At 39.3% G+C, this 26,703-nt stretch overlaps 1 protein-coding gene across 2 annotated transcripts in view; it reads left to right on the top strand.

Moving 5' to 3' along the window:
• The window catches only part of FHOD3 (formin homology 2 domain containing 3), a 614,532-nt gene that overhangs the window by 408,295 nt on the left and 179,534 nt on the right, over positions 1–26,703 (top strand). The gene's annotated exons all lie outside the window — the stretch shown is intronic.

Raw genomic sequence — 26,703 nt, 5'->3', positions numbered from 1 at the left:
TGATTTTGACCCTACATACTTGTGCTATTCTTTTGTACTCTTCCTTAGTAATTTGTCCATGTTTCTACTTTTTCTAGGATTCCTTTTTGATTTTCAGGTGATTATAGAGCTCCTGATATAGCCATATTGGCCTTTTACTATTTTTCCTATCTTTCTTTGGCATCAGGATAGTTTTCAGTTGTGCCTTTAATAGTATCTCTTTGAGAAAATGACATCTCTTCTCAACTTCTTTTTCCCTTAGATCCAATGACTGGAAAATGAAAATAGACAAATTCAGTCCAGAAATAAGGCATACATTTTGACAGTGTGGGTAATTAACCCTGGGAATTAACCATTGTCAAGGGTTGTAGTAGATTTCCCATCACTGACAATTTTTAAATCAGGGTTTGATGTTTTTCTAAGAGGTATGTTCTAGGAATTATTTTGGGGGGAATTCTATGACCTGTGTCCTATACGAGGTCAGACTAGATCATCATGGTGGTCCCTTCTGGCCTCGGAATCTATGAAATTGATGGAAGGACTCCATTAGGGCTTTGGTTCGGGCTGCAAATCACTGACTCAAGCTCTGTCTGTTTAGCATTCTGCGTACTCTCATGTGACCGGTTTCAGAGTAGCAGCCGTGTTAGTCTGTATTCGCAAAAAGAAAAGGAGGACTTGTGGCACCTTAGAGACTAACAAATTTATTTGAGCATAAGCTTTCATGAGCTACAGCTCACTTCATCGGATGCATTCAGTGGAAAACACAGTGGGGAGACTTATATACATAGAGAACATGAAACAATTGGTGTTACCATACACACTGTAACGAGAGTGATCACTTAAGGTAAGCTATTACCAGCAGGAGAGCGGGGGGGAGAAACTTTTTGTAGTGATAATCAAGGTGGGCCATTTCCAGCAGTTGACAAGAACGTCTGAGGAACAGTGGGGGTTGCGGGGGTGGGGGAATAAACATGGGGAAATAGTTTTACTTTGTGTAATGACCCATCCACTCCCAGTCTTTATTCAAGCCTAAGTTAATTGTATCCAGTTTGCAGATTAATTCCAATTCAGCAGTCTCTCGTCGGAGTCTGTTTTTGAAGTTTTTTTGTTGAGAATATCTTTTAAAACCCTTAAGATAACACGTTGAATGTGACGTTGCCGTTACTCTCATAATTCTCATGTCACAGGTAACTCTCGTCTTTACAGTATCCTACACGACTCTCAAACCACTTCAGACCATTTAGTTAGCAAACTACTGTGTCAGAGCTGCTTGCCAAAATCTCATGCTACTGCTGTTGCAAAGAGAGCTCTTGGGATTTTTTTACACAAAGGCCTTATCTTCACTTGGTTGGGGTTAAATGAAATTTACATTTCAGGCATTTGTATGATACCAGTGCCATAGTATTCAAGTGTACTTGCATATAGTTGTGGTCTGTTATTCCAATGTTAGGAAAACATACTAAACCTGTGAAAATGCAAAGCATTATGTATTTTTGAACTCCCCCCTCCCAAGTGTGTGTGTGTGTGTATTGCAGATGGAAGACTTCTTTCTTTCTCTGTGTAGTTCTAGTGCATGGTGTAAGAAGAAAAAATGTGTGACTTATAATTACATAATGAAACATTGTATAAGGTGAGACAAGGCTCAGAGAGTAATAATGCTGCATCTGGGCACTAATACTGCAGACCTGATAAGGAAAAGGCAAATGCTGAGGTTTATGGTGTCTCCTCACAGCAAGTCTTTTCCACAGTGGCAAGTGTTTGGTGTGAATTAGGTCCTAGTTCATACTTCAGAAACCTGGATAAAGGCCTTGTAGAAACATTTTCCAGTTTTATTATCTGAACAGGAACTCAGGGGTGCTGCTGAACCTATTACCCCTTTGTGCGATTCTAATCAAAATATCCACCTTTCCTGTTTGTTTGTTTCTTGTTTGGTTTGTTATAGCAACTAAGAGCTGTTATTGTGAGCCTTGGTGAGGGGAGGTGAGATGGAATAATAATTCCATTTTCTTTTTGAACACAGGACTTTAAATCTTTTCCAAACCTTTTATCTGTAACTGAGATACAGCTTTTGCCTATGGAAACCAAATAATACGAATGACAAAGAAAAGGTCTTGTGCAATCCCTTTGTCATTCGGCAACTGTATGCAGAATCTGTATACATGAGGGAATTTTGCAAAATCCAAATTTAAAATATGTCTGTCTCTGTCATATTTCAATGGGACATGAACTCTAGCAGATGCTCAGTGAAGGACAATATAATCCTTTAGGGATTCAGGTGGATTAATTAGAATTTTTTGAAACTTACTATCACTACATAATTCTTCCATTTTTAACAGTCCCTTAGTTTAGATATACATAACTCGTTTAGGCCACATTTTGACCAGGGACTAAACACTGATAACTTGAAATATGTTGCCACTTACCTCAAAAACTCGGCAATTGGGAAGTTAGAAATGGGTGTTTAAATTAGATTTTTTTTCATATGGCGGTGTTCCATTGATCTAAATACGAGATCTGAAGTCTATCGATGATATGACGTACACATCAGGATAGCAAGCACATAAAATTGTGTGTGTAAGTAATTCTGAAACAGGGTATTTCCAGAAAAACAACAAGGAGTCTGATGGCTCCTTAAAGACTAACAGTTTTATTTGAGCATAAGCTTTCGTGGGTAAAAACCCCACTTCTTCAGATGCATGGAGTGAAAATTACAGAGTATTTCCTAAACTCCCTTCTTCCACATGCTGCCTTCTGCAACGGGGAAGAGACATCCCTTAATACTGCTGCTTTTAGGGAGAAAGGAGAAGTCAAAGCAGTGCACAAGAATACGGTGGGATCAAAACTGCACAGTTGGAGATGCAGGGAGGGGCTTCAGTTCTGACCCAACATTACCACCCTTGTCCATACCTCCCCCTTTGTATCCCCACTTCAGAATATGCCCTAAGTGACTCCATGTCACTCCCTGCTCTGTTCTGTCATCCTCTGTTCAGCTTCTCACCTTATGGGGCCTCGCCAATGCCCCTTTTTCTGTAGGGAGGAGGGCTGGGGAGGGAGGACCAGTCTGTACTTGGAAAGGCAGAAGGATGTAAGATGAGAGGGGGCAGTGAAGACACTAAGATACAGTTAATGATTTTGTGGCCAGGGTAATCATTGCCAAGAAACTGGAGGCAGTGGAGGAGGAGAGCTGGGCTGGGGAACATGGTGTTGCTGAGAAATTATTTAAAAACTGCCCCCAAACTTTAACGCAGAATTAAGGTTGCCTGGTATCCTTCTGAAAAATTAAATTCAGCACACTTAAACCTCTGAAAACCAGGAAATGAAAAGTTAAAATAACACAAACTTAAACTTCAGAAAACCAGAAAAAATGCAGAATTAAGGTACACGTCATCCTCCAAATTTAACCTTAAGTCTGCCCCGTGGAGCTAGCAATAGCCACTGGGAATGGTTCGGTAAGGGTGGTGCCAGAGTTAGTAGACATGAAGTATGTTTAAAAGAAAAAAGACATTATTTGTGCTGTATTGTGCTCCAGAGATTTGAATTCCAGCATTTATCCCCATGTGTCCCAGCTGCTTTCACTGTGTTAGGTGTCTCTCTGTTGAATGCCTGAGGGATTACTTGGAGCAGGTTGGCAGAGTTGTCACTGTCATGGTGAGGACAGGTGCACGTGCACATTGATGTATGCTTCATTTCAGTGCATTGTTTTGTAGGTTGTATCAGTAGCAGTGCACAGAGGTCTTCTTGCCATGGGGATTGCTCGCAGACTGGTGACACACTTGACAGTGGTCTTTGAGGCTTGATGAGGGGTAACTGAAGGCGATACCTCAGAGGGAATTCTTAGTGTGAAAGGTTTAGCAAATCTGAGATGGTTTCTCCGGAGTAGGCTTGGTGTTTGCATGTAGGTAGGTGCAGGTAGTAGCTGTTCCCTTTACCTGACCTTAACCCATGTTTTGCCTTCACAAAGAGAAGGTGTTAGCAAAGAGAAGGTGCTTTGTCCTACAGTGCTGAGGTACTCTGTTCCTAAAGTGTCGTACTAATGTGTGTTGTTAGTGTGTTGGGGCATTGCTTGAAGAAGACAGAGATAAGGTTGTATTGTGGGAGTGGCATGTACCTTGAGTCTGTAATTCCATGTTTTCAGAAGTTTAAGTTTACATTACCTTAAGTCTTCATTCCCCGGTTTTCAGAGGTTTGAGTATGGCTGACCTTGATATTCTGGAAGGGCAGGAAGCACGAACAAATAACCTTAACTCTGCATTAATGAAATTTAGGGACAGTTAATATTGCTGGAAAGCACTCAGATACTATAATGATGGATGGAGGTCAAATATCAAAAATAATTATATTCACACACCTTTTCAGTGATAGCCTACCTGAAACATATATTTTTCAGGTCACCATTGTCAGAATTTATTATTGCTGTAGGAAAACTATTGCTATCTTTCACATTTCTATTTGCTTATGTCTTAGTAATTTAGTGAACCAACTAAATATATTCCATATCATCACCCTGGCTCACATAGCCACTGATGTTACTCTTTGAGACTGCATAATAGATTGACTCTCAGTGAACTAGTGGATTACCTGAAGGAAATACCCAGAAACCTTCATTATTTGTTATTAAGAAGTTAACTTAAAAGTGCTTCTAATGACCATGGGATGCACGTGCCCTCTAAGCTTTCTGCTTTCAGTCAGTAAGTGATGTGAATATGAATATGAGAGCTAATATAGGGAAAAATACTCTTACCTTCAAAATGAAGAATGCTTTTATAAAAGTGAACATACTACCTTTTCTTTAGAAGATGTTAAGAAGCTTATATCTTGAGTCCTACATATAGCAGTGGCTGAAGGGACTTTTCAAGTGACTTTTTATATCATAGGACAGCGTATCTCACCTTGTGAAGGAAGATTTTTTCCTAGGGCTGCTGATTAATAGCAGTTAACTCATGCCATTAACTCCAAAAATCGCAAATAAAAAAATTAATTGTGATTTTTAATTGCAGTTTTAATCACACTACTAGACAATAGAATACCATTTGAAATTTATTAAATATTTTGGATGTTTTTCTACATTTCCAAATATATTAATTTCAGTTACAACACAGAATATAAAGTGTACAGTGCTCACTTTATATTATTATTTTTTATTCCAAATATTTGCACTGTAAAAGTGATAAACAAAAGAAATAGTATTTTTCCATTCACCTCAGACAAGTACTGTAATGCGATCTTTTTATCGTGAAAGTGCAACTTACAAATGTAGATTTTTTTTGTTACGTAGCTGCACTCAAAAACAAAACAATGTAAAACTTTAGAGCCCACAAGCCCACTCAGTCCTACTTCTTGTTCAGCCAATCGCTAAGACAAACAACTTGGTTTACATTTAAGGGAGATAATGCTGCCCTCTTCTTATTTACAGTGTCACCTGAATGTGAGAACAGGCATTCATATGGCACTTCTGGTAACAGGCATTGCAAGGTATTTATGTGCCAGATACGCAAAACATTCATATGCCCCTTCATGCTTCAACCACCATTCCAGAGGACATGTTTCCATGCTGATGATGCTCATTAAAAAAATCATGTGTTAATAAAATTTGTGAATGAACTCCTAGGGGGAGAATTGTATATCTCCTGCTCTGTGTTCCCTGCATTCTGCCATATATTTCATGTTATACTAGTCTCGGATGGACCCAGCACATGTTGTTCGGTTCAAGAACACTTTCACAACAGGTTTGACAAAACACAAAGAAGGTACCAATGTGAGATTTTTAAGGATAGCTACAGCACTTGACCCAAGGTTTAAGAATCTGAAGAGTCTTCCAAAATCTGAGAGGGACATAGGGTGGAGCATACTTTCAGACATCTTAAAAGAGCAACACTCCGATGCAGAAACTACAGAACCCGAACCACCAACAAAAATAAACCTTCTGCTGGTGGCATCTGACTCAGATAATTAAAGTGAATATGTGTTAGTCCGCAGTGCTTTGGATCGTTGTCGAGCAGAACCCGTCATCAGCATGGACACGTCCTCTGGACTGGTGGTTGAAGCATGAAGGGACATATGAATCTTTAGCACATCTGGCACGTTAATGTCTTGTGGCACCAGCTACAACAATGCCATGTGAATGTCTGTTCTCACTTTCAGGTGGCATTTTAAACAAGAAGCAGCCAATATTATCTTTGATTAATGTAAACAAATTTGTTTGTCTGAGGAAATGGCTGAACAGGGAATAGGACTGAGTGGATTTGTAGACTCTAAAGTTTTACATTATTTTATTTTTGAGTGCAGTTATTTTTTGTACATAATTCGACATTTGTAAATTCAACTTTCATGATAAAGAGATTGCACTACAGTATTTGCATTAGGTGAACTGAAAAATACTATTTCTTTTGTTTTTTACAGTGCAATTACTTGTAATCAAAAATAAATATAAAGTGAGCACTGTACATTTGTATTGTGTTGTAATTGAAATCAATATATTTAAAAATGTAGAAAACATCCAAAAATATTTAAATAGATGGTATTCTATTATTATTTAATAGTGTGATTAATTGTGATTAATTTTTTAATCACATGATTAATCACTATTAATTTTTAATCACTTGACAGCCCTAATTTTTTTCATGCCAGAGGGCTCAAAACCTTGACTACATTGCCTGTCTTGTACTCTTGCTCGCTCGCTCTCTCAGTATAGCATGCATGTCATTGCTGTCACAGAACCCAGTTTCAGCTTGTAATTTTTAAGGGATGATGAGTCTGAATTTCATTCAACCTTTCAGTCTGTTCCTAGACCCTTTTAAATTCTGCACTAATTAATCTCTCTCTCACTCAAATATTCATTGTTGTGTCAGTTCCAGAGCTCTGAAATGTCCATCTTTTTGAGGGACATCATCCACTTTAGTCCCAAAGCTACCTGCACTCCACACAATTTGTGGGGTCCCCTCACTTTTATTGTTAAAAACTATTTACGAAAGAAATAAAGAATCAAGAAACTGAGAATGGTAGTACTTATATTAAAGAATCAACTTCCACAACATTTTAAATTTCCTTCATGAATATTTTTGGTCTTTATTTATTATTTCTTATTTGTGTTATCATAGTGTCTCAGAGCCTTGGTCATAAACCAGAACCCCTCTGTGTTAGGTGCTTTACAAACACAGAACAAAAAGACAGTCATGCTCCAAAGAGCTTACAGTCTAAGTTTAAGACAAGAGACGACAGAGAGAAACAGATAGACTGACGGGAAAACAAGGAAACACTGAGACAATATGGTCAGCATGGTAGGCTGTGGTCTCAGTACTTCAGCAGCGTGTTGTGTCCTACATTTGAGACTTGACAGGTTGAGGGGGATGATCAGCTCCTATCACACAGAAGTCGACAGGCCACTTCTACCATATTTTGTCCAATAAAGGTCAGGAAAATTCAAGGCCCCAGTCCTGCAAACACTTATGCATGTGCTTAACTTTAAACTTGTGAGTAATCCAGTTGACTTCAAGTTTAAATTAAATATGTAGATAAACGTTTGGAGGATTAGGGCTAAGTGAGATGGTGATATCTAGTGAGTTAAACCGAAGCCTGGGAACTAGGACTCTTGAGTTGTGTCCCCAGTTCTACCATTGACTTGTTTGTGATCTTGAGCAAATCACTAAAATTCTGTGTCCTCAATTTAGCCATTTGTAAACTGCACCTAATAATATGTATATTGTCTTTCATGGGCAATCTGAGATTTAATTAATGTATTACTACAAGAGATTTTAAAGCCTTGAATGAAGCATGCCATCAGAGGAAAATATTACATTCTGTCATTCTAGATGAAACATGAAAAGTTATTGAAAATGTTTCATTCTTTCAAAATTTCTTTATTCTGAGAAAGTTTTTGCTGACCTGTCATACTGGAGCATAAAAAGGATGGTGCTGCTTAGAATCCACTGTACTGTGTAGTATCTTTAGGTGGATCAATGACACTTTCAGCATAATGCACGATCATGGCCTAAAGACTTTGTGAACTTTAACATTATGACTGGGAAAGCTGTGACAAATGGCTGGTTGCTGGAAAATTTTCCAGTAACCACTTTTAATGTCCACCTAGGATCTTCACAAGCCCGCTTCTTTCATTGAGTTCATTTGGCAAGTAATGCAAAGGTAAAAAGAATGGGTCTGTTTTGCAATCAGGACATTGTTGCTGAGTTCTTTTTTGTTTCTGATAACGTTCAGGGGGTTGAGAATGGAGGAAATATTCCAGTCCATAAATACAGTGAAATGCTGTTAGCCTCATTGTTGCAGTAATATGTGGAAAATATATCCTTTCCCCCGTTTTCCTTTATTAGGTATTCTTTCGAGAATGGTTTGTGGTGTTTTTGTTCCATGTTTTTATACCTCTAACATTTGTTCTTTCAACAGTTTGAACTGTTGGAATAATAAAACCACTAGTACTTTGCTTTTTAGGGTGCACAGAAAGGTTAACCTCTTAATTATTTGCTTAAGCAAGATCTGCTGCAAAAGTGAATATATTATGGTTTGGAACCTTAGATAGTATACTACTTTTAACCACTTCCACTATTTCAAATGTACTTATATTTTTTTAAAACGTTGAAATATATTGTCTGTGAGACTTCACAGCATTAAGAAAAGATTTTCAACCATATCTTTAAATTTACTAGTATTTTCAGGTAAAGATATTTAAACATAGCCTTTTTTGGGTACTTAATATGAGTACGTTTTAATGGAAGTGTTGAAAGAACAAATGTCATATGCATAAAACCGCAGAATAGTTTTCCACTGTACTTATGAGCTCAAATATTTCCTTCCTCCCCAAAGCCCTTGAACACAGCCTTGACATTGTTTAAATGGGACACTTTTAAGATAGCTCCATTTTTTAGACTGAACTGTCTTCACATTTGTCCTATGTTTGACTTCTTTTTTGAGGAGGATGCAGTGGAAAGTACTCAAGTATTCTTCTCATTTTTTCCCTTTTTCTTCTATCATGGGCATAATCCTTAAAAGTATTATACCACACAGGCTCTTCAGAGGAGGGCTGGACATGGTCCATCTGTACCCCATCAAATCCAGTCCATGCATTGGCTACCCGAGACCACTATGAGGTTCTTCCTTTGTGCAGGACTTGAATGCAGATGTTCTGGCCCCAGGAGTAAGGAGACTGAGCTTCATCCATATTGCACACCCAATCTGTAATGGAGTTCTTACTTGCTGTGGCTTGTAGATCATTGTATAGAAATCACGTGTCCATGCTATGGTAGGGGATACATTGCTAAGAGGAGGGATTTGCTTTGGAAAAGTGACACACTCCAAATGAAAGTCATTAAAAACAATGGATTCCAATCAATTATGTCCCTGAGTTGGGATGGTATTTTTGTAGAAAGCTAATGTAACTGTGGTTTTCATCCACATGTTTTTTGTTTTTTTAAAATGTGCACTAGTCCTGAAAATGTATTAGTGTCAAATTTCTGCTTGGGTGGCTAGGGCAGGGGGTTGGGAAACAGCAATCTTGTATTCTACTTCTGATCTTAGGCATGTCCCATAAACCCCCTGTGCTCCATTGGTAAAATGAGGATAATACTGCCTGTCTCTCAGTGGTATTTGGAGGCTCCGTTAATTGTTAGTAAAGGACTTTAAGATCCGTAAATGAACGATGCTATATCAGTATTATATGTATGTAAATAAAATATTATAATACTTTTTTGAGGTTCTAGTATTGTATTGGATCCCATTCTAGTTAAAATGTATTACACATTCTTCTGGGTAACTTACATCGTGTTGTCTTATGTTGAGCAGCCTAAACCCCCCTTCTCCTCCCCCTCGCCTCCTCCCCCCCCAAAACATGACTCTAAGTCACATAACAAAAGAGTAACATGCTATAGTGTGATGCAGGGTATTGGGAAGGGAAAATCAAAAGACTCTGTCCATAGAATAGTCTCACGGAAATCTTTCTCTCCCCCTCCACTTTCTGGAACACAACTAAGGAAATATCAGCTTGGCCCTACTCAAGGAAAAGAAGTTGCTGAAACTTACATTCTCCCACATCTTTCCCTGTTGCCAGAGAATGACAGCCCAGAGGTCCAACCCAGTGAATTGTCAGACAGCACAGCTGTGTGGGGTACCAGAGTTCAAGGCTAACGTCATACATCAGTGTGGCAAAGGGTGAGAAAACTGTGTATGCGACAGTTGCAGCTTTTAAAGGAAGAGACTGCAAAATGCATTGATCACATCTCTCTCTCACTCAGACGCACATCCAACAGCTGGATCAAACTATAGCTGGATTCAACTGTTAAATTTAATTAGCAAATTCTTCTGTGTTAAGGAATGCAAGTCATTTCTATTGTTTTTTTGCACTTGTTGATCATTACTTCTAAATACTTGAACTTTAAGAATTGTTACTACCCGGTGACTGTTGAACAGTGTATGACTATCATGGTGTTGAATAATCTTGAATAAACTGTTTAGATTAACTCTGACCATCAAAAATGAAAGATTGAAGAACTGTGATTTGATTCTGAAGATCTCTGTCACCTAACAGATATCTTTGGGATGTCCTCTGTAAATATTGTAGATCATCAATTCTGAAACTGTGGTCAGTGGTAGGCTTAGGCATGTTCCTTGATGGTGGTCAGAGAAGAGCTAGCTGGACAGATGGATGCTGACTTCTCCTGTGTGTTTCCAGCCCCAAAATCATATTAAAATTACATTACATACTTTCCGAATAATATTTTTGCGTGTGAGCAATTGCTGTACTTGCTCCAAGGATATTATGTGACTATGATAGGGAGGGGAGGTCTGCTCTAGACCATCTTTTCATTATGATGCATATCGTGAAAATGTTGGAGAACCCTTCCTATACATATATAATTGACGTGCATTTTTAAAAGAGAAAAGAGATGTCTGTTTCTTTTCAAATGGTATTTTGTAGCATATTACAAACTAACATGAGTTTTAGCAGAAATTGCATCTCACCTTAATACAGTATCCATCAAGCTGAATGTTTTACATCCTCCTCAGAATGATATAACTGCAGCTTGCACCCTGGATACTGCAGGCATAACTACACATCCTGCTGGCGTTCATGTGGTTGAGATCCTGGAAAATAGCATCACTGTTAAAGGTTAATAGGAAGTTGAATAGATTTTTAACAAGATTAAGTTGCAGCTTGGAGAGAGGAGAGAAATGAAAAACCCTTTTGTAAATCTTTACAATCTGCCAGAAGCTGGGAATGGGTGACAGGGGATGGGTCACTTGACGATTACCTGTTCTGTTCATTTCTGCTGAAGCACCTGGCATTGGCCACTGTTGGAATACAGGATACTGGGCTAGCTGGACCATTGGTCTGACCTAGTATGGCAGTTCTTATGTTCTAATGTTCCTTAATATCTATACTACCACCAGAGATCAGAATAAATCTGGTCTTGCATAGTGAAAGACTGCTCCTAAATAGGTCTTTCCCCCAAAAAACAGAGTAGCACAACTGTCTTCTAATATTTCTCCTGAAAGACAATCATCATGATTCCAGTGTGAAAATACATCTTATACAAAGAAGGTGTGTCAGTTCCCTTCCTGGACAATTATACCATAGCCTTTAGTTTTGCACATGGTGCCTAGATAGCGTGATATTGGTTGCATTAGAAGTATATCTCAATTTGATTAAAGTCAATAAAAGCAGCCTAAAATTGGGCCAAATTCTTCCCTCAGATTCTCATGCACAACTCTCATTGAAGTTGCACATATTTATCTGAGGGCAGAACTGGCTCATAATTTGTTTTGGTTTGTTGTATAAATTGCCTGCTTGTGTGTATGGATTGCTTTGGTTTGTTTTATTGTTCCTCTCTCTCTTGACCATGATTGATGATGGAAATAATTATTTCCAGGCATGAACCATTTTATTTTATTTATTTAATTTTTGTTGACCACTCACTAATCACCATTTGCTCTTCTTTACTTTCTTGTGTTAAGCCAGATATATTTTGTTTTAATTTCTCTCTTTCTCTGGATGGCCAAAATCTCACAGCAGATATATAAAAGCTGTACACCACATATGTAACTCTACACAATATGTAATCTTTATGCGGAGCATTTGCAATGTTTGGAAACATTCACTTTCAGAGCAGTATATGGATTTGTTTCCCTGTCATCCATTCAGTCAGTGTGCACAGAAAGCAAAGATTAAAGTGACATGCATAGTTCAAAAGCTTTTTCTTAATAGTTTTGGAGATTCTCCCATCTGAGAATATCAAAGTGTTTTCCCAGCACTAAGGAATAAAGCCTCATAAGTTCACTTGCCCTTTCTTCACTCTGGGAACTACATGTTGTTGTCCCCATTTCACAGCTAGGAAAACTGAGGCATTCTGAGAGAAAGTGACTTGGCCAAGCGGTCACACAGCATGTCACTAGCGGCATGTAGAATCCAGATCTTCTGACTACAATCCTGTGTCTTAAGCCCTGAGTCAGCAAAGTAATTAAGCATGTTTATAACTTTAAGTACATGAGAAGTCCCATTCCACACACTGAAGGTTGTGCTTATGCTTAAGTACTTTATTGAATCAGAGCCTTAACCACGAAGCCATCTACTTTAAAGTTATTAAAGCAAAGAGGAGATACTTAAAAAGACAACTAGCTGCAGCCACCAATGTGTCTCAGATCTTAACATAAATCAACACAGGTAATGCACACACTCTAATTTGTGCTATTGCAGCATGATAGTTTGAATAAAGCACCAAGGAAGGCATGTTTGCTGCTATGATCAGTAAAAGGAAGCGTTTTCAGAGAAATCTTTGTAACTGCAAAGTGAAACACCTTTTATGATCAACTTTTGGACCATAGTGAAGTTGATAGTGTCCCTTCAAAAAAAAGATGTTCACAGTAAGTTGAGAACTCTAAAAAAGACATTTGGCGGGTGAGTATCTTTGGATTTTAAAATTTTAATATTTTTCCTTAACAGAATTAGCCATTTCTTTGAATTAGTAGAGCTGGAAAATAAAGCTGAGTTGAAATAGTTGGCTGAGTTGACTCAAAAGGAGCTGATTCTTATTCTCGTGTATGTTTCTTCTGTAGAAAAACAACAGTGGCCTCTAAATTCATTAGATAGGATAGCTAACCTCTTTTCTGAACAGGGTAATTGACGCAACTTATATTTCCTTTGTATTGTTTTAACCATTTGCAACTCCCAGTCATAAACTTGCCCACTAATGACTTTCTCCTGATTAATTTGATGTTTTTGCATATATTTTCTTTCATTTAGATTACATATCCTATCAGGCATTTGTGAAACTATTTGTTCCCCAGGTAGAAGTCATAGTCCTTTACTATGCTTCAGAAATAAAATCAAATCAATTGTACATATCAGAGACAACACTTCCTACTTGTGTATGTGGCTCTGGTATTCCTGGCTGGCTGGAATCAGAACAAATCCACCTCTTATCACACAGATCTGAAAAAGGATTAGTAAAATGTTGGCTTAGGTGAGGAATTGTGCATGCTTCATAAAAATGGGGCTGGAATGTCAGTAAGCTATGAAAATTAGTGCTCAAAACAGGAGAGACCCTGGATATAATTATACTTACCTGAAGACACAGAGGTGTTGTGCCAGTTGAGTTAACTCATGTTTTTGAAGTACTTTGTGCTCCTCACATGGAAGAAACAGCATAAGGTACAGATCGTTATTATTAAATTGGGAGGCTTGGCAGTTATACTGTGGTCAGAACTGCATCCTTGGCATGGGCCATTCAGATGGCACATGCACATACCTGGCATTGATTAACCGGCTGGAAAATGTAGGCCAAATGAGTTCTCCTTCTTCCAGGTAACAGTTCATATTTCACAGGCACATAAATATTGTCATCTGTATTTGTGCTACACTATCTGAATTGGTGCCAACAGAAGGCTAAAGCAGTCATTCTGCTTTTCCCTCTGGAGAAGACTTAGAGATTAGATGTTTCTCTGAGAACAAGGAAATGAGTGTTCCAGGTACAAATAAATAAAAAAACTTGACACAATTCTGGGAACGGATACAAAATGTAGGCACCTTATGCAAGCATACTAGCATGATAAGATTGCACTGTGTATTGTAGGACAGGATTGGATTATTAGATGCTGACCTTATTTAATACATGACAAGCAGCTATTATTGCCCATATTGGGTAATGCTTGCTGAAATGTAGGCATGGCACTTTAAGTGACCTGTAAACCAATTAGATAGAGAAAAATCATGAAAAGTGTACTAAATGGTAATTATACAGAATCAGCTGCTGGCAAAGTATTGAGGATTTCTTCTCCAGTGATTGATGGGCAACATCATAGACACCATATTCTCATTGTCACTGTGTGGTTGTCTATCACAATATTGGTATTACTGGTATTATCTTTGCTGCTTGACAGTTGCAGGAAAAGTCTAGGGAACACAAGAAAAGTTTTAGACAGTGTTACAGACATAACAGAAGCCCTTTTATAAGGTCACTCATCCAAGCTTTTGGAAGCGCCTGTGAAAATGTGGATGCCTTGTTATGCTAGCCAGAGATAACTCAATGATGGCACAGTTGAGGGAGAATGATATCTGATCTTTTGACAGTATGAATGGTGTTCAGCAGAGATGTCATCATCCCATTGCTATTTAAACTTTATTTTGCAACAGTGTTTAATGAAGCAATACAGGTGGATGGGTTGAATACACAAGTTTATATTCTGTCATGGTATGAATCATCAGTGCCATTAATTTCATGTAGGTCTCTGCTGTGAATGGTTCAGTCACATACCTTTCTCTGTTTTGTCGTATTAAATACGTTAGTTCCATGGTTCTGACCTGGAGTTGTGAAGACACTGTCCCACTGCTATAAAGTGTCCACTATCTGTCTACATAGATAGAAAATCACTACCTCTATAAAAAGTGGTGTCCCTGGTCCCTGGGGATAGACTAAGCCCAGCTCCCCTAACCTGGAGCAGGTGGGTCCAATCCAGCCTATTAAAGAGGGTTGGGCCAATGGTTCTTAACCTATTTACCATTTGGGCCATATATGCAGCTCTCTGTGTTATGTGGGCCACATCCACACAATATATATATATACTACCTGTATGGCTGCATGGGCCGCAAGCTGTGTGCTGAGTGGGCCACAGGTTGAGAACCACTGAGCTGAGCCTATAAAGGGCTGTTAGTGGGTCGGGTGGAGAAGAAGACTAAGACAGGCTGTGCCCTGGGGAGGAAAGGCCCATACTGGAGTGGAGCTAGCTTCTTTGGTGGGTCCTTAGAGCAAGGGGCCAGGAGTTCAGGGAAGCAGCTCTGGGGCTATTGCTCTAAGAAGAAGGCAAAGCTGACTGGGACTGGGATGCTGCCAGGAATGCCAGAGACCACTTGCGAGGCCCTGAAGCCTGTGGCCCAGGACTGAGTTAAAGGATGGTTTCTGTTTGTTTGCTAACCTCTGTTAAAGAAATACAGCTCTGGGCAAAAGACTGGAGAGCAGCGCAGCCTGCTGACAGATGGCCAAACAAATACTTCTGGTACGTGTAGGCACTGCTATGTTTTTACACACATGCATACAGCTTCACCGCTTCCCAAAAGTCCTTGCAAAAAACTACTGTTTGCACAAATGTTCCCAAGAAAGTAAAGAGAAAAGGGTACAAATGTGATCAGATCAAATCACAATGTGGAATTTGCAAAAATGTTTGAAAATAATTTTACCACTATTTACCCAGCTCCATCTATAAAATTCTTTAATTCTCCTTTACTGTATCCTTGTTATGAGTGTATCGTCTGAGTTTCTCTCAGAGGCATGTAACCCAAGACAGAAGTAGTGTATTATGGACAGGGTTGTTCTGACTTCATTAACTGATCAGAAAAGACAGCATGAAGAGCCCCTGAACATAGGGGGACTTATCACATTCCAGTGTATACCAGGAAAACCAGAGACCTGGTGAATGGGGTGTAGTCTGTTATATCCTAATGAAGGGGTACTTCTTCCTGTTCTGCTTCTGGTCTGGGCGGTTTGTGGTTCTTCTTGGAAGCTCTTAGGGAAGCCACCGAATTATACCTCTTCAAAAGAAAAGGGTAACTGGAATGGCTTTTTATTATTTCATTATTTTAAATCATCTGTTTTATTGTTTCTATCAATGTAACAATCATTAAACAGCAATAATCTGTAGATAATCACAAAAATGACATAACTAAGATTTGACTGTATCTCAAGGATGCTTTTCTTTTTTCATCTCACCAACATAACAAAGGACTAGGGTGAAACTAAACACAAAGGGGAAGACAATTAACAGTCTCCTGTGTTTGGGCACATGTGTGGACTTGTGTGTGTTTGACATGACACAAAGAATACATACCCTGTTGGACACAAATGTACATAGTATATCCCATGGTTATGCCTAAAGTTGCTTAGATTTTAAGCTCTTTGGGGCAGGGACTTACTTTTGTTCTGTTCTGTTGACCTAGCACAATGGGGTCTTGGTCCATGGCTCCTTGTTACTACAATAATACAAATAAATAATAATTTATAATAAATAATAATAGCTGCCTAGATCAATATTTAGCCACCTGTATACAAATGGCCAGATTTTCAAATGTATGCAGTGTAGTTGTAGATGTGTCAGTCCCAGGTTATTAGAGAGACCAACAGAAGTTGGTCCAATAAAAGACATTTCCTCATCCACCTTGTCTCTCAAATTTTCAAAGATTATCAGCCCCTGCAACTCCTAATGAATTCAGTGGGAGATGCAAGTGTGCGTCTTAATACAGCAACATTTTCCCCGTCTGCTCTCTCCACACATAAGATAGGGGAGCATCAAGCTCACAGTTTTTTTTTCAACGTGCTCATTTGAAAGGTGAATACAGTGAGAGAGACCCTCAGCTGGAATAAGTCACCATAACTGCATTAAATTAAATGCAGCTACACTGATTTACACCAGCTCAAAATCTGGTGCAGTGTGTGTAAATTATTTGTTTTGGGCAGACCAGCATTCTCTGCTAGTTTATTTCCACTTTTTTATAGCTTGAGCTTCCTCTTATACATAACTTAGAAGGTCTCCTATACCCATTCTGCTCTTTGAAGGGCAGAGTACGGCTCTGGTACAAAGACAGGGTATGTTTCATGTCTCATTACGGTAAAAGATGCAAGCAGCGAAAGTGATACAGGTTATGACCTAATAATGCTTTGGGGATCAGGATGAGATTTTCAAGAATCAGCTTTGGAATTCAGGTCCCATAGCCGTATCTGCCATATATGCCAAGGCTGGTGTTCTTCATGAAGGTAGAAGGTGATTGTTTTCCACCTCCTATCATTAATTGAAAGAGGAAAATGCCCTTCTAGGATAAATTATTTAGATGGTAAGCTCTTCAGAGGAGGCATCTTATATCCTGTAAAGCACCTAGCACTGTTTTGGTGTTATTAATTAGTAATAGTCATAGATTAACAGTAAGAACTGAATCTTCAACCACATATGCAGCAAAATTCTGTGTATCAAGAATTGGGGTCAAATATATAAAACCCTCCTCCACTGTCATGCTTACAAAATCCTGATCGAGGTTGGGTGGCCCGTGGATTGTGACCACTGCTTATCATGCCGACAAGTATCATTTCATTCTGTCTGTTGTATCTGTCTATTGTCTTGTCCTCTGCTTACACTGTAAACTCTTTGGAGCAGGGTCCAGTTCCTTCTCATTTTTACAGAGTGCACAGTAGAGCTAGGGCCTCTCAGTACTACTGCATACAAATAATAATATAGTTTTGACCCTGATGCCATGACATGGTTAGACTCAGAGATAGCTGCACATGAAAGCAAATATTTTCAGCTATTTGTCCTTTGAGTTCAAGTATTTCAAAGTGCCTTTCTTCCTTCATTTAACAGATAATAGCCTTTGGGTTTTTGCTTGCTGCAAAAGAGATTAATTCTTTGATTCTTTTATTACTAGCTCTTAGACTTATATGGGTTTAAGAGACAATCGACAGGCAGTATAACAATTGGCACTAATTCTGATATAACAACATAATTTTGTATTGTGTTTTGTCTTTCTAGGTGTGTGCCAGTTATTATGGAACATTTGGGTCTGATAGTTATATCTTTCCCTTCTCTTTTGTCTCAAATAAATAAGTGGATAATTAGAATAAATGAAATTAGGATAGTGAACTGGGGATGTAAACTGGACTACTGTCAATAGAACTTTTTCATGTTACAGTCATTTTATAATAAAAGAGAATGGTCCATAATACTTAATTTTGTGCTTCTCTTCCTATTGTAGAAGCTCCTATTGAAGTTGGACCTTTGGATTTAAAAAATATTCAAATGTATTTTTTTAATGGCATAATTTAGATTTTTACAATAATAAGAGTGCACCATGTACGAGATATGCTTTGGCTTTACATTCCCTGAACATGTTTATTTTCCACCTATTGCAGAGATGCAGTCTCCCATTTGTGCCACCACAACAGCTAACTTGTTCTCCTTCCACTCCACTTTGCACCAACGTTGATGGGAAGCTCTCCTCACTCACCCAAGAGTCTAATACTGCAGTACTTACTCAAACAAAACTCCCTTACATATCATATCAGAAGGAGTTTTACCTGAGGGAGAGCTACAAAGTTTAGTACAACTTCTAGGCCCATCTGAGTAAGAGAGAGTTACCCATTGTTTATTCAGGGCCAATACTTTGCCTTCTCTCCATCTTTGCATAAGTAGTGGCTTTATTACAGCAAAAACCTTGCAGCCAAACATAATTGCAACCCTTCCGGGAACTGCTACGTGGATCTAGAAGGTGCTGAGAATAAAGTACAGTAGAACCTCAGAGTTATGAACACCTTGGGGATGGAGGTTGTTCATAATTCTGAAAAGTTTGTAACTCTAAACAAAACATTAGAGTTATTCTTTCAAAAGTTTACAACTGAACATTGGCTTAATACAGCTTTGAAACTTTACTATACAGAAGAAAAATGCTGTTTTTAACCATCTTAATTTAAATGAAACAAGCACAGAAACAGTTTCCTTACATTGTCAAATCTTTTTTTAAAAAACTTTCCCTTTATTTTTTTAGTAGTTTACATTTAATACAGTACTGTACTGTTTTTGTTTTTTTTTTCTCTGCTGCTGCCTGATTGCGTACTTCCGGTTCCAAATGTGGTGTGTGGTTGACCGGTCAGTTCGTAACTCTAGTGTTTGTAACTCTGAGGTTCTACTGTAGTATGAATCTCCCCAATGAAGAACAGAGTTTCGACTTTTCTGTACTCCTGCCACCTGCTGGTCTGAGGTGTAATATCCCAAGGGACAACTTGAACCTCAGTCTCTTATGCAGCATGGTAACATGCTGAAGGCCTGACGCACTGGAAGGACTCCCAATGATTTCAGTGCACGTTGGCTCAGGCCTCAAGCCTCAAGTGACTAAAATTCAGTGAACTAAATTCATCCCTCAGTTATTTTGGTGTAATTCTGGAGTAACTATGTTGCATCCAGTGAACACTCTGAATTTACACTGGCTGTTAGGAATTCATTTAAAAATTTTAAAAAGTAAATTGCTAAAAGCTGCACAAAGTGAATATTATTTTGAACACTGGTTAGTGAACCTTTTGGCAACTTCCCCTGTAAAGTTTTAGGTTTTTCTAGGTGAATGATTAACAATTGGAATGAGGCCCTTCATTGGAATATTAATCTTGCAATCTCTGTTGTGCAGTATTCAGAGTAACAGCTGTGTTAGTCTGTATTCGCAAAAAGAAAAGGAGTACTTGTGGCACCTAAGAGACTAAAAGATCTTCTGCACTTTCCACAGTATGCATCCGATGAAGTGAGCTGTAGCTCACGAAAGCTTATGCTCAAATAAATTGGTTAGTCTCTAAGGTGCCACAAGTCCTCCTTTTCTTGTTGTGCAGTATGTTTGGCTAACTTTGTAACACATTATTCCGATTGTCCTAATGTAAAGAGATAAAACAGGAAGGAACTGCCAAACTCACTGTACAGTGTAAAAGACACTTAGAGGGGAAATGTTAATGTTTCTTCCCTTCCTTGCTTTCCTCTCCTCCCTTTTACAGTGATGGCTGCATTTTATCTTTAGCCAGAAGATGCTAACATCATTTCTTCTCTGTGGATTGGCTGGCAAGTGATGTGAAAAGAACAAAGTACTTTGTGAACATCACTTCCCCCTCTCAATCCCCTCCAGCATCCTTGAGAAAAACATTGACATCACAACCTTCAGTGATTTAAGAATCCAGGCTTACTCTCAAAACCTGGTTTGCTGTTAGTGAAACCTCACTTCCTTGGGTCAGCGGATGTATTTATAACTCTAAAGGGCTGACATCTTTTTTTCACACGCAGTGGTATTTGCAATGTAAAATTGTAAATACCTTAAGAAAAGCAGAAAAAATATGGAATTAATTACAACCCCAAACTGATCACACTGTGATGATGCTGTTGTCTCATAAGATGCCACAGTTGTACCTTTGCAGTCTGTTTCTGCTCTTGATTGTTCTTACTGCACCACATCCTGTTAGATCAAAGTTGCAGGTGTCCTACAGATTTCCGTAGTAATTTGGCTAGCGATTTAATATCCTACAGGAAACGATTCATCCTCGTTTATTACAAAGTGTAAGAAGGCCAGTATATCTTAGAAACAGCTTTCATGATTTAAACACAGTTTTCATTGAAAGTTAATGGTTCAGGCGGTTGGGAATAGGACACAGAACTTTTTTGTATTGCACCCATCATTGAGGTGTCTGGATGCAACACATAGATTAAAATGATGCTCAACAACCAGTTCAGTCCCTACCTCAACCCCTTTCACTCCTTGACTGGGAAAATGCCCCTACCCATGGGCCTAATTTATGAAAAATTGAAATCCAGGGTTAACAAACATGCCTTGCACGACTTCCTAAAAATACCCTACAAGGGGCTCTGATAGACTAAATTCTCATCAGAGTACAGAAGATCATTTTCTCTCTTTTGTATTGTTTCCTCTGTTCGTCAGATGATCTAATTTAGTGCTGGTTTTAGCTGTGGCTGTTGGAATGTTTTTTTTATTTGTTCAACAAGGACCTTTGTGGAATCTATATATACTTTTGTGTGAGTGGAAGGCACTGGAGTTGGGATTTCTGTTCCGTTAGGCTTCTGGGTCATTGTTTCTGACCTCTGCCCTGAGACCAGTATTCCAAATAGACTGAATTTCACACTTCATTCTACTTCAGTGTCTGTTTCCCTTGTATTGTTTCAGACAGGAATCCAAGTCCCACCCTGGCATCCTCCTTCTCTTTATTTATCTGCTGCTAACCCTTGGTGTGGAAAAGTCATTTGTGTGACACTGCAGTCTGTTGAGTGGTTTGGGATGGACCATGCATTTATGTGTCAAGATGTAAATACCTACTCTGTTTGGTCTGCGAAGCATCAATGGACTAAAAAACCAGTTAGGCATCATGAGTAATAATTTAATTATTGCCTCTATAATTCTGTGATATATTACTTGGCTGTTTACTTTAGCAAATTTCTAATCACTGGAATATATGAAATACAGGAAAAGGTAGTATAAGCACCAGAATGATCAAGACACTCTCAGAGCATCGCTGTGCTCAAGTACACAGATTGGAACCCCGGGTTGTGGTGTTTCTGGGAGGGTAAAAAGGGTACTACAAACCTGGCAAGTTTTTAGTGGAATTGAGGGAAAGGCCCAACTTGGTACCTATAGGGAGAAAGCTAATTATAACCCCTTGAGTTGGGTAGAGAGGGGAAAAGATCATGTTATGCTTATAATAAACTTGTCTTTTCTCTCCTCCCCTCGGGCTGCAAGTTTTGTGTTGCACCTTGTAGAATCTCACCCTATGAAATTAGGAGTCTTAGTTATTTCATCCAGGTCTCATACCTAAGACAATATTTTTACAGTTACACTGACCAAATTAGTGAACTACACACTGGCATTGTGAGCTACACATCAGTTACCATAATGTGCTGCTGATTCATATGAACATTAAAGGTTTGGTTTATGGGTATTTTAAATCAATATTTAGCATCTTTAATCTTATCTATTGCTCTGGTTTGAAAAAATAAGGCTACAAAGTTATATGTTTGATGCTCTTTCCTCCCATTGAGCAAGGTTAGGAGAGCAAAATATTTACATTTTTCTCATACTGTAGATACCAACTTAAATAGCTGAAAAGAAATACCTTGAAATCTGCAAAAGCCTTTTAAAGCCACTGACTATGAAATGTAAAAATCCTACCTACTAGATGCTGATATTTTATAATAAACGAGTGGCTCTTTAAAGTCCAGAATCTGAAATTTTTTAAGTGTGAAACTACTGTTCTGTTTTCACCTGAGATACTATCCATTAATGTAACATTATAAATGGTTATAGTACCTCACCATGCATGTAGTACCCTTGATCATTTCAGAACTGTGTAGACACTGTGGAAACTAAATAAGGGATTGTTTGGCAGTTTCATGCTCTTGTTTCAGCCTTGTCCTCCCCAAAGGTGTACAAATTGGAGCTGAGGCTATAATTGATTTTTTTGGTCAGGGTCTGAACCACAAAATCTGGGGCGGGGAAAAGCAGTTTGGTTTGAACTGAAACTGATTTTTTTTCCTATGGCCAAGGAAATTTTGCCAATTGTTTGCACTGTCAATTCAGTTTATTTGAGCATAAGCTTTCGTGAGCTACAGCTCACTTCATCGGATGCATACAGTATACATACTGTATGCATCCGATGAAGTGAGCTGTAGCTCACGAAAGCTTATGCTCAAATAAATTGGTTAGTCTCTAAGGTGCCACAAGTACTCCTTTTCTTTTTGTGAATACAGACTAACACGGCTGTTACTCTGAAAACTGTCAATTCAGCCTCCCATATTCCTTCCTTCTCATTCTGACCTGGTCAGGCAGAATCATGGTCACGCTCTGCATCTCAGGGCATGGCTGCTCCATGGTTGAATGAGGAGGAAGAGCAATGTTCAGCAGCTGTTCCGTAGTCCTACTCAGTATTAGAAAACCCTCAACCAGGATGGCCTCTTCGGCAAAGTGGAAGCATTTTTCAGTGTGGTCATTGGCCCACAGAGTTCAGTATCCATGACATCTTGAAGTATTTGCTGCATCTGCAGTCATTGGGCCTTACACTTAGCTCATGCATCTAACAGCGATCTCAGCCTTTCATCCACTCATTCATGGACGATTGGTGTTTCTAATCCTTTGTTTCCATCTGTTGGTTCCGGAACCAGTTGCCTTGTGGGACCTGAATGTGATCTTAACGATTCTGATGGGATCTCCTTTGGAGCGTCTGGCATTCTATCCTTTTCCTCACTTATGTAAAAAAAAACTTCATTCCTTGTGGCAATAACATCTGCAAAGAGAGTGTATGAGTTGCAGGCTTTGATGGCAGAGCCGCCTTACATGCCCGGCAGTCCTTCAAGTCCTTGTTTAAATAGATTGTGTGCCCCATCCCCTGGTGGTACTGCTTGTGAGTCACCTAAGTGAAATACATGGCTGCATCTACTTGAAGAAGAAGCAGGAACGATTACTTATTGTAATTGTTGTCCTTTGAGATGTGATACAGATGTGTAATCCACAACCCCATCCGTCCCCTCTGCATCGGAGTCTGGGTATTTGATGCAAAGGAAACTGAGGTGGGTTGGGATGGTGCCGCCTCATATAACCAGGGGAAGGGAGCTATGGCCACAAGGCACAAGCGCTGCTGGGCAGAAATCTCTGGCTCCAGAATGCTGGGTGCGTACACACTCAAGTGAAATACATGTCTGCATCACATCTTGAAGAACCACAGTTACAGTGAGTAAGCATTTCTTTCAAAACAAGTCGAAATGATTCTTTTCAACATGACTGAAACAACCATTTTGACTTTTTTATTTAAACCATTTTTTTCTAGTTGTCACAGATTTGATCCAAATTTCTTCCCCTCCCAAGAATTCATTTTGGGGGAAAATTGACCATCCTACATAAAAATCCTGCTTTAGTACAAAGGAGCAAGCCAAGTGCTTTCAGTACCATTTTATGTTGAAGTGCACATCACACACAGAGCCTCATCGCCTGCCAACAAATCTCATTGACAAAGAGATGACAACAGTTAACAACATCTAAATCCATTATCCACTAAAGTGATTAACGTCACCAACCACTTTGGTCATGTGGTTTCACACATACCTATTTCCCCAATATTTATTAATTATTTGATCCATTTTTACTTTGTTAGGAGTCAAATGAACCCCCAAAATGTGCAATTTTATAACTGAATTAAAAGCATCCTCCTATTGCCAAAATTAGATGAGGCTATAAACCACAATGTAAAAGGAAAAAAATATACATATATAATCACCTCTTTCTCCAGGTGTTGGTTGCTGGATTATACCCAGCAGCCATTTTATGGTCTGGTATCCAGTTAAGCACAGTAGGTTGACAGCTACGGAGAACGCTCAGAAAGTCAGACTGGGCTTCAGTAAATCCACATACAGAAACCTTATTTGGCTGAAACAGTCACATCGGCCCCTAAGGGTTTACAGGGTTTCTAGCATAGCAGCTGCAAGCTGAATGAAAGAATAAATGGACTTAATAGACCGCCACAGATAGCCATGACCTACAGTTAGCAGGCTGAGATCACACAATGGCCCTCTGCTTCGTGGAGGACGTAGTGGAATTACAGAGGCATAGTTTTTAAAGATCAGCATCTCACACCGTTTTTTGTCTATTGGAAGCTGTATGTGACTTCGCCCCCAGATACCTCCATGTGGATCCAGTCAGCAGTGGCCTGTGTGACTGAGCCTAAAGTTCTAAGGAAAGTCAAAAGTTATGGCCGACAGTAAGATTTCCTTAGATCTTCAGTTGCAAGCTTTTCAGGGAAGAGACTCTGCTTAAATATTTGTGCAGTGCATAGCTCAAGAGACCTTGATCTGGGCCCTAAATATAAAATTGATTAATAAATTTAAATGATAATTAAGCAATAAAAATCATCCCCAGATACCCCTTATTTAATGAGTTGAGTTTTGCACCACATTATTAGAAGGCCACCTCTAAGCGTCTGATTTTCATTAGTCCCTTCACTGCTTTCCTAAAACAAGGGGTCACTAGACAGGCAGTCTGGTGATTAGAGTGCTAACCTGGGACTTGGGAAACCTGGAATGAGGGTGGTGGGGAAGGAGAGTCAGAACTCATGCCTCCATTGACACATTCCTGCACCTCCCTTGGGAGGCCTGCCCCATAGTTTGCGAACCTCTGTTTAGAGTGTCCTCTCTCTGCCCAGATACATGTTAAATATAAAGCAGGCAAAGATTATTATATTGGTAGAGGGACCACATTGCTCTCGCTATTCAATGAGATGTTCCTCAAGCTGTTGGATAGCTTTCATGTGGAGAAAGAGAACAGATAAACCAAATAAAAGTTACAAATACCCATTCTTACAGAGCCTAGCTCGATTCTAGTATGTTGGAGTGTATTTCTGAGAGTAATTATGTATCACGCTAGCAGGGTGGCGGCTTACTGAGTCCCCCCCTTATGGCAGAGGTCACTCTGTCATGTCCTGCTACCAATTTCTTCCTTCTTCAGTACCCCTTAATAATTCACAGTCCACAGATAATTAAAACATTCCCCTACTGGGGTCCTAGTTATTGAGTCCTTATATACTGGCCCAAACCCCAGTTAATTCACTCTTTCCCTTTAGGTAGGGAGTCTGCAGCCCTTCTTCCCAGAGGTAAGTCCCAGGAGTCTCCCAAAAGTTTCTCAGGCCTTCTTTGGTTGGAGCTTAGCCTTCTGGTTCAGGCTGTCAGGCCCAAACCTGTCTGTCTGGGTCTCTAGCAGAAGCCTCCTCTTTACCGCAGCTCCTCTCTGTCACAGCAGCCTTGGTCTCAAGGTCTTCCCTGCAGGAGCCTTTCACATTCTCTCTGCAGACTCTCACCCTTCTGCTGCCGTTTACAAGCAGGGATCCTGAAAATCCCCTTTGCTGCAGAAAAATACAGAATTCGCATTTTTATAGAGAATGTTTTTACATTTGTGAAAAAATAAAAACATATGCTGTAGAACCCCATTTATCCAAGCCTCCATTGTCTGGCTCTCCATATTAACCGGACCGGGGATGAGAGCTCGAGCCCTGTGCAGTGGGGCTCAGGCTGGCAGCCCTAGGTGGCTCAGCTCAGGCTGTCAGCCCTAGGCAGCAGGGCTCCCCGTTGTGGCTAGAGAAACTAAATTCAGCGTTTCATTTTAATTGCAGAAAAACATGAATTTTTATGGGGTATTTTTAATCAGAGAATTTTGTGGGTTTTTTTATCATGGAAAACTAGGATCCCTCCTAGGTCTGGCTCATTCTGTAATCAGCATTAGTTAGCTTCAGTTGTCAAGGGGTGAGCCACGCTGGTTCAATCACCCTTTTCTCCAGCTTTAAATCCATGGCTTTGGAAGGTTGAGAATAGAATAGTTTTAACCCATAATAGCCATCCTGATACAATTCCTCTCCACTGGCCATGCACAATCCTGTTTGTTTAAAAGTTCTTCTTCTTTCAGAGTCTTTTATATGTGAGACTCTGTGTTATTTGATGAAATTTACCCTGCAGGGAAGAAGGTTTTGTCAGAAGTCAGGTCTGTAGGTGTTTATATGAGAACGTTTAACTGCTCCCACTGTGTGCTTTGGAAATTATCTCATAGACAAACCCTCCTCTCTGTTACTGAGAAATCTATGGATGAAACTATGGCCCTACTGAAGTCACTGGGAATTGCAGGTGATTTCAGCTGGATCAGAATTTCACCCTAGGAGTCAAAGTTTCTGAACTCAG

The sequence above is a fragment of the Eretmochelys imbricata genome, chromosome 2, assembly GCF_965152235.1.
Source record: "Eretmochelys imbricata isolate rEreImb1 chromosome 2, rEreImb1.hap1, whole genome shotgun sequence".
Classification (NCBI taxonomy): Eukaryota; Metazoa; Chordata; order Testudines; family Cheloniidae; genus Eretmochelys; species Eretmochelys imbricata.
Note: the sequence above shows the minus strand (reverse complement) of the source record. Positions and strands in the feature narration are given on the sequence as shown.